The following is a 9,874-nucleotide window of genomic DNA, read 5'->3' as shown; positions in this document are numbered from 1 at the left end:
TTTTTTTTTTGCATTTTTTAGCCAGGGCTGGGTTTGAACCGCCACCTCCGGCATATGGGGCCAGCGTCCTACTCCTTTGAGCCTCAGACGCCTCCCAAAAGTATTTTTTGATATCTTTAAAGTATGACAGTGGAGCTTTAATAGGGATTACATTAAAATTGTATATTGCTTTGGGTAGTATGGACATTTTAACAATCCAGCCGTGGATATTACTTTATAGCAACAAAAATGGACTTAGACGGTAGGCATCCTTATCTTGTTCCATATCTTAGAGAAAAGGCTTTTAATTTTTCACCATTGAGATAATGTTACTTGTGAGCTTCTCAGAAATGGCCTTTTTAAAAAACATCTATTGGCTATGGCTTGGTGCCTGTAGCTCAGCAGCTAGGGCACAAGCCACATACACGGGAGCTGGCCAGTTCAAATCCAGCCCAGGCCTGCCAAACAACAATGACAACTCCAACCAAAAAATAGCCAGGCATTGTGGCGGGCACCTGTAGTCCCAGATACTTGGGAGGTTGAGGCAAGAGAATCACTTGAGCCCAAGAGGTTGTGGTTGCTGTGAGCTGTGATGCCATGGCACTCTACCCAGGGCAAGATAGTGAGATTCTGCCTAAAAAATAATAATAATAATAATTTATTGGTCAGGTGTAGTGGCTCACATCTGTAATCCTAGCACTCTGGGAGGCTGAGGTGGGTGAACTGCCTGAACTCACCAGTTCTAGACCAACCTGAACAAGAGCTAGACCCTGTCTCTAAAAACTAGCAGGGTATTCTGGCAGGTGCCTGTAGTCCCAGCTACTCGAGAGGCTGAGGCAAGAGAATTGTTTGAGACAAGGAGTTTGAGGTTGCTGTGGTCGATGACACCGCAGCACTCTACCAAGGGCAACAAAATGAGACTGTTTCAAAAAAAAAATTTATATTTAATCACCCACAAGTGCTGCTAAAATTAATGGTCTTTATTGAGTTAAGATAGTCTTTCTTCTCTTAAAATTTTCACTCAAGGCTGGAGGCACCTGTGGCTCAAAGGAGTAGGGCACTGACCCTATATGCCAAAAGTGGCAGGTTCAAACCCAGCCCTGGCCAAAAACTGCAAAAAAAAAAAAAAATTTCACTCAAGGAGTGGCACCTGTGGCTCAGTGGGTAGGGTGCTGGCCCCATATACCAAGGGTGGTGGGTTTGAACCTAGCCCCAGCTAAAACTGCAACAACAACAACAAAAAAAATAGCTGGGAATTCTGGTGGGCACCTGTAGTCCCAGCTATTTGGGAGGCTGAGGCAAGAGAGTCACCTAAGCCCAGGAGTTGGAGATTGCTGTGAGCTATGACGCCACAGCACTCTACCAAGGGTGATAAAGTGAGGCTCTGTCGCTAATAAATAAATAAATAAATACTCAACATCACTAATGCAAATTAAAACCATAATGAGAGAGCATCACGTTTCACCTGTAAAATATGTCTTTTAAAACTGTTGTTATTAGTTTCAGCTCTTGACCTGCAGGACTTTTATTTTTTTAGTCATCTCATACTTCATTTCAAAACAGGATTTTTTTTTTATCAAAAAGATGACATATAAATGTTGGTGAAGTTGTTGAGAACAGGGATCCCTTGTACACTGTTGGCTAGAAAATAAATTAGTATAAGCATTTGGAATGCAAGGTTCCTCAGAAAAAATAGAACTATTCTGTGATTATATTATACCCAAAAGGAAGAAATCAGTTTATTAAAGAGTGTTTGCACTCCTACATCCCTTTCAACATGAGTCATAATAACCAAGATATGCAGTCAACTGAAGTGTCTGTCCATCGGTGGATTAATGGACAAAGAAAATGTGATATGTACACAATGGAGTATTATTTAACCGTAAAAAGTATAAAATCTGGCTCGGCACCCATAGCTCAAGTGGTGACTAAGGCGCCAGCCACATACACCAGAGCTTGTAGGTTCAAATCCAGCCCAGGCCTGCCAAACAATAATGACAACTACAACCAAAAAATACACAGGCATTTGGCAGGCACCTGTAATCCCAGCTACGTGGGAGGCTGAGGCAAGACAATTGCTTAAGCCAGGAGTTAGAGGTTGCTGTGAGCTGTGATGCCACAGCACCCTACCCACGGGGACAGTTTGAGGCTCAAAAAAAAAAAAAGTATAAAATCCTGTCATTTGCAACAACATGGATAGAACTAGAGGTCATTATATAAAGGAAATAAGCCGGGTTCAAAAAGAAAATATTGCGTGTTCTTACTCATATGTGGGTAGAGGGAGACTGGTGGTTACTTGGGAGGGTTGGGAAGTCTATTGGGATGGAGAGATAAATAGGGGCGGTTATTAAGTACAAAGACGCAGTTAGATGGAAGGAATACATCTGGTGGCACAATAGGATGATGATAATTAACAATAATGTATTGCATATTTCAAAAGAACTAGAGTAGATTTGGAATGTTCCCAACACAAAGAAATGATAAAACGTTTGAGGCGATGAATACCCCAATTACCCTGATCTGATCATTATACATTATATATGTATCAAAATATACATACCCCATAAATATGTACAACTATTATGTAGTTATAAAAGTGAAATCATGCTAAGTGCAATAAGTCCGGCCCAGAAAGGCAGATACTACGTATCCTTGCTTATATGTGGAATCTAGAAAAATGGAACTTATATTTTCTTTTCTGTGCCACCCCCAACTTGTAACTCTAAGTCATAATTGAACTATCAGAGGCAGACAGGAGAATGGGTGGTTATAGAGACTGGGGCTGTGGAAACAGGGACATGATGGCCAAAGGGTAGAAAAGCTCAATCAGGAAAAGGTTTTGTTTGGTTTTTTTGAATTTTTTTTCTTTTATTTTACATTGACTTTGGCTGATTGGAAGGCAAAGTTGTTTTGTTTTTTTTTATTTTTTTTCCGAGTCCTGTCACACAGCAGGGTGAATATAGTTACTGATGAAGTTGTATGTTTCAAAATTGCTAAGAGTAAATTTCAAATGTTCTCGCCACAAAAAATGTATTTGAGGTGATGGATATTCTAACTAGCTTGATTTAATTATCCCACTTTAGATTCGTAAATTATAACATCACTTTGTACTCCGCACATTTATATAATTGTCGATTTACAATAAAAGAAGAAAAACAAACTTTAGTGGCCATCTTGATTCTATATTTTCTCTGCACTTCCACTCATGGTCTGTGGCACTAAAGAGATGACAGTTTAGGGAAAATACCACCTTCCTTGATGATAATAAAACTCCAAAGCTGATATTTCCCACTATGTATGTATATATTTTATTTTATTCATTTTTTTTTTCTGCATAGAAAAACACTACAGATCCTTTCTGTTTGGTTCACTCTCCCCTTGGGTAGACCCAGGACTACTGTTTCTTTCTACCCTGCCACTTAGCCACAGGGAGGTGCTGTTGCCCCGTTATCTTTCTGGCCTAACTTTGGCCCAAGGTCTCCTCTTCCTTGAACTAGCTCAGCTGAGACTAGGCTAGACCAGTTAGAGAACGGAGAGGGGAAGAAAACTAGAGACTAGCAGATAGTAAACACAGAGAGGAACCAGGCTATACACAGTCCATCTTGAAAGCTATGGCCCGTGTGGCACATTTCACAAGGACTCTGGAAAGAAGCTCTTTTTTCGAGACACAGTGTCATTCTATGGCCCTAGGTAGGGTGCTGTGGCGTCACAGCTCACAGCAACCTCAGACTCTAGAGCTCAAGTGATCCTCTTGCCTCAGCCTCCTGAGTAACTGTGACTACAGGAGTGCACCACAACATCCAGCTAGTTTTGGGGGCTTTCCCTATGTTTAGTAGAGACAAGTTCTTACTCTTGCTCAGGCTGGTCTTAAACTCCTAGAGCTCAAGTAACTCACCTGCCTGGGATTACAGGTGTGGGCCACAGCACCTGGCTAGAAGTCTTTTGTTTCTTTCCTATTTTGACAGACGGATGAACATGCCATGTGTGTTACAAGAAACAGGAGAACGTTCTAGACTACATGGGCCATCTTTAGTCCAAAACACGAAAGCTGAGCGCCTTGGCCCTGTCCTTGCAACTTTGCCCATGCTCAGTGTCCTCTGGTCCTTTGTGTTGCTAGGGAAACACATGGTCCGCCCAGAGCGACTGGACAGAGGCTGGCTCCGGGGTTGGCCATCTCCATGTGTAGTCTGTGTTTCAATCCATGCTAACCTCAGTGCAGAGGAAATATGATTATTGAAGCATTACTAAAGAACATACACCTGGTGAAGAGGGTCTACCACACCAGTCACTCAGCCAGCAACTCAATACAAGTCAGCCAACTTTTTAGTGCCCTGCAACCTTCCTGTCCCCAATGCCAGCTTGAGGGGGTCCATCTTGACAATCACCCCCCAAAGCTCCCAGTCAGCTCTCCCTCTCTTTCCTGCCTTTATACAATTGCTTCCTCTCACAGAAATCAGCCCTTTAAAGCCTTCTACCCAAAGAGTCCAGGCCAAGTCCATTTCCACGACAGGTCCTTATAAAGACAAGCTCACGCTAGTGCTCAGAGACGAAAGCCCTTCCCCCCATTATGGAAAATGAGACCCTATTTCAAACAGGGTCACTATCTTTCCTTCCACCACCCAAGGATGAAGAAGAAGGTCTTCTTAGCCCTTATTCATGGTCCCTTGATCCTTGATGTATGGTATTTCATCCTCCATTTTGCCACTTTCCTCGGCTTGAATGGCTCCATTGAACTCTTCTGCACAGAGCTGCAGTTCTGAGAAGCAAATTTCATCTATTACGAGGCATCCCACGGTGGCTGCCTGTGACTCATTCTCTTGGCCCAGGTATCAAGCGTTAAACATTTACTTTCGGGACTTTCTGTTCAGTATTTCCTTTATACTGTTATTATTTTTAAGCAGTCCTGATCTTATTCTGTTTTAACAGCTTTATTGAAGTATAACTGATGTATAATAAAAATTTCACATGTGTAGTGAATTTGATGAGTTTCACGTATGTGGACACCCATGATACCATCACCACCACTAAGGTAATGAACATACCATCCCCTCCAAAAGTTTCCTTGGGCCCTTTTGTGTGTGTGTGTTAGGGGGTTCCCAGTAGTAAGAACCCTTAACCTGAGGTCAACCCTCGTAACCAGCCTTGTCATCTCATATCTCTGAAACTTTGTGCTCCTTGCACAGCTCTCCCTTTTCTCCTTCCCTTAGCCCCTAGCAATTACCCCTCAAGTTCCCGCTTCTGAGGCTCGTCATTTTAAATATCTCACGCCAGCGAAATCAGGCAGAATTTGCTCTTCTGTGACTAGCTTAGTTCCCTTGGCATAGTGTTCTCTGTTTACCCATGCCGTCCCCAAGGGGAGGATGACTTTCTCTGTTCAGGTGACTAATGCAGGGCGTGTAGTGTGGGCACCTCATTGTCTATTTCTGTTCACCTGCTGATGGACGTTTGGGTTGTTTGTTTATCTTGGCTATTGTGAATTATGCTGCAATGAACATGGGATACAGATATCTCTTTGAGATTCTTTTTTTTTTTTCTTTCTTGAGACAGAATCTTATTTCGTTGCCCTGTGGTGGAGTGCCATGGTGTCATCGTAGCTCAAAACTCTGGGCTCCAGTGATCCTCATGTCTCAGCTTCCCAAGCAGCTGAGACTACAGGCCCCTGCCACTATACCTGGCTATTTGGCTGTTTTTCTCTATTTTCAGTAGAGATGGGGGTCTCACTCTTGCTCAAGCTGGTCTTGGACTCCTGAGCTCAAGTGATCTGCCCTCCTCAGCCACCCAGAATGCTAGGATTATAGGCGTGAACCACCTTGCCTGGCCCTCTTTGAGATTCTGATTACAATTATTTTGGGTATATACCCAGGAAGGTGATTTTTGGATCATATGGCAGTTCTATTTTTAAATGTTTGAGAAACGTTTTCAGACTATTTTCCATAATGGCTGTGTCACTTTACATTCCCACCAACGGTGCACAAGAATTCTAATTTCTCCACGTATTTGCCACAACACACACATACACAATCCATCCTAGCAGGTGTGAGTTTATGTCTCACTGTGGTTTTGATTTGCGTTTCCTTGATGATTAGTGACAGTGCTTCTTTTAAATCAGAGGATCTTCCTCTGAGCTCGGATCCTGGAGCACGTGGTCCTTTTGGTGTTGGTTCATCTGCTTTTCTCCTTTCCTCTCCTATTCTTAAGGCATGAGTATCAAAAATATTATTCCATTATAATAGAACGTTATTCCATTATAGAATCCTAGCCATTCTATATATTAAATATGAAAACAAAAATGTATGAGGTATAGCTAACTAACCACAAAATTCTGCTTCTGTACAATGCTTGCTTGCTAGCCTACCTGAACATACCTGGACAACCTGCGTGCCAACCAGGATGCAGACCAAGCCTTAAAAACCTGACTCCTGGGCAGTGCTTGTGGCTCAGAGGAGTAGGGCACCGGCCCCATACGCTGGAGGTGGCGAGTTCAAACCCAGCTCCAGCCAAAAAAAAAAACCCTGATTCCTTAAGCACTCAGGGCTGCTCTCAGAAACCCCATGTTGGGACACTGAGGCAGTCGCCCGCTGACTCTTCGATAGAAGGACTGTGCTGTAAATTTGTCTTGTTTGGCAGTGTGGTCTTTGTGGAACTCCTGGGCACGACAGTACTATGCAATGATATCTCATCAAATGTGAGTTTTAGTGGCAATTACATCATCTTCTATGAATTTTACAAGTCCCTCTCTTTTACCTACCACAACCAGGGCATCATCAGTAACTATACCAGGTTTATTGACAATGGACAAAGAAAATCAATTTAATATATTTTTTACCGCTTCATATAAATCTCTTGATTTAGTTATGTCTTTTCATGGTGCTAAAGAAGCCTGTCATTCATTGCCACAGCATAACATTTTAAATTAGGAGCTTTACTTCCCAAACTTCTTTTGATAGATTTTCAGTTTCCTCTGTTCACCTGGCTATCATCTGGTGGGACAAACTGATTTTAGAAATGTCTCCCTGTTCTTCAAGGAAAATTATATCTGCCATGCTTTCTTACATTGCTTAATACACTTCACCATCAGCAAATAGTTTAGATTTTTTTTTTTTTTTGCTATTAAATATACTACCACATAACTACCTTTTACAGTGGAATCCGTCTGAGTTGTAACTTTTTAAAAACAGTTTTTCTGTTGGCTCCACACCTGTAGCTCAGTGAGTAGGGCGCCAGCCACACACACCCAAGGTGGTAGGTTCGAGCCTGGCCTGTGCCTGCTAACCAACAATGACAACTGCAACCAAAAAAAAAAAAATGGCTGGGTGTTGTGGCAGGCACCTGTGGTCCCAGCTACTCAGGAGGCCAAGGCAAGAGAATTGCTTGAGCCCAAGAGTTTGAGGTTGCTAAGAGCTGTGATGCCACAGCACTCTACTAAGGGCAACATAGTGAGACTCTGTAAAAAAAAACAAAACAGTTTTGCTATGAAGACAGACTTTTCAGTTCTACTATTCTGTCCTTATGACGCAATCCTTCATACACATAGAATTTGACAGCATATTTTTGCTTATAATGCTTTTTTCAAATTATAGTCTTTGGAAAGTTGCACAAATTAAGAAAAGTGCCTTACTATTTGCCTCGACACAAAAGTAGTCATCTATCTGCTTTTCATGGAATAATCTTCCTTCATACATAATTTTTCTCTCTTGGGGTTCCTTCTTCTTTTGAGATGTTGGAGAAGCCATGATTGGATTAAAAATTAATAATAGATAAGGGATCATATTTACTTTGTGTTTAAACTTTTTTTTTTTTTTGGCTGGGGCTGGGTTTGAACCCACCACCTCCGGCATATGGGGCTGGCCCCCTACCCTTTTGAGCCACAGGTGCTGCCTCCATGTTTACTTTTATTATGATGATTAATTCACAGAACAATAGAAAGTGAGGTTTAGGGCCTTCCACATCCTGATTGAGATGCAGAGCAAGGCAGAGGCAAATTGTAAAATCGGTAGAGGGATGTGTGAGGCACCACTGAGGTATGGAAGTACCTTTATTTTATTTATTTATTTGATACAGAGTCTCACTATGTCACCGTGGTAGACTGCTGTGACATCACAGCTCACAGCAACTTCACACTCCTGGGCTCAAGTGATTCTCTTGCCTCAGCCTCCCAGGTAGCTGGGACTACAGGCACCTGCCACCACACCTAGCCGTTTTTCTTTCTTTCTTTCTTTCTTTCTTTCTTTTTTTTTTTTTGAGTCATAGCCTCAAGCTGTCACCCTGGGTAGAGTGCTGTCGCATCACAGCTCACAGCAATCTCCAACTCCTGGGCTCAAGGGATCCTCCTGCCTCAGCCTCCCAAGTAGCTGGGACTACAGGCACCTGTCACAACGCCTGGATATTTTTTGGTTGCAGCCATCATTGTTGTTTGGCGAGCCTGGGCTGGATTTGAATCCGCCAGCTCAGGTGTATGTGGCTGGTGCCTTAGCCACTTGAGCCACAGGTGCCCAGCCCCAGCCATTTTTCTGTTGCAGTTGTCATTGTTGGTTAGCTGGCCCAGGCTGGGCTCAAACCAGCCAACTTCGGTGTATGTGGCTGACACAGTAACCACTGTGGGAAGGGGGTTCTGATTGGCAGAGACTAAGTTCTGTGCCCATGTTTGGCTAAGGAAATTAGAAAATGGATTATCTGGAACTTCCAACTCTTATACTGGGAGACTATTTCTTCTTCCTAACAAGACTCAGAAGGTCAAGAATTCCCCAAACATAAGAAGGGGTTCAGATGCTGGGCAGCCAAAAAAATGACAAAATTTCATTAGAATTGTTAACCCTGATCAGAAGGACCAGAGCATGTATAGTTTAACTTTAAAGACCTTTGCTCTACCTGGCTCATCTCCAAGTACTCTTTGTTCTTAGGACTTCTGTGGTCATAGAAATTTAAATAGTTCCCAAACAACTTTCCTTATCTTTCTGAGAAGGCTATTTCAGTGTGGTATTTCAATTCTCCACATACCAAGTAGAACTGGAACTGACATTTCTATAACTGAAGCTAATCTAAAAAATCAAAGGCTATCATTTCTAACTTTCACAATTATGGAGGCTTTGTTTGTCATATCTGTTTTCCGTCTGGGAAACTATGGAAGCTTTAATTTCAATCAATCATCAATTGTGAAATTAATTTGAAGAGCTCAGAATAATGCAATCAGCCAGTCTCAATTCTCAAAGGTACTGAATACTGCCTCTTTGTGCAAGAGCATTTTCTGGTCGCCAGAGCTCTCTTTAAGGCCCTGGGGAGTACCCTGGAAGTGCTCAGCTTATCACATTCCCTTAGGAGTCATTCTCAATCAATGACAGCTAGGAGTTGGTGGACATGCACCTCTGCTTCTTCATGTCCAGTTGGGATAGTTTTTTTTTTTTTTAGAAGCAATACCTGGCTTGGCACCCGTAGCTCAGTGGTCAGGGCACCGGTCACATACACCAGGCCTGGCGGTTCAAATCCAGCCTGGGACTACTAAACAATAATGACAACCACAATAACAACAACAAAAATAGCCAAGTGTTGTGGCAGGGCCTGTAGTCCTAGCTACTTGGGAGGCTGGGGCAAGAGAATCACTTAAGCCCAAGAGTTTGAGGTTGCTGTGATCTGTGACGCCACCGCACTCTACCGAGGGCAACATAATAATATTCTGTCTCAAAAAAAAAAAAAAAAGGCAATACCAAAGACCATCCTTTATTACAGTATAAATTCGTGCTAACTGAATGAAAACACTACTCTCAAGGGGAATTAACAATTTCCAGATTAAAGAGCTAGTGTGGTTGGGCTAATTCTGAGACATTTTCTTCTGCACTGTCTTCCAGAATTTCCCCGTTAGATCATTACCTACCTGCTAGATAACTCACCTCCAATTGGA

Source organism: Otolemur garnettii, unplaced genomic scaffold (assembly GCF_000181295.1).
Source record: "Otolemur garnettii isolate 467f Iridium unplaced genomic scaffold, OtoGar3 scaffold00007, whole genome shotgun sequence".
In the NCBI taxonomy this organism is placed as follows: Eukaryota; Metazoa; Chordata; class Mammalia; order Primates; family Galagidae; genus Otolemur; species Otolemur garnettii.
The sequence above is the reverse complement of the archived record's forward strand: the minus strand, read 5'-3'. Positions refer to the sequence as shown.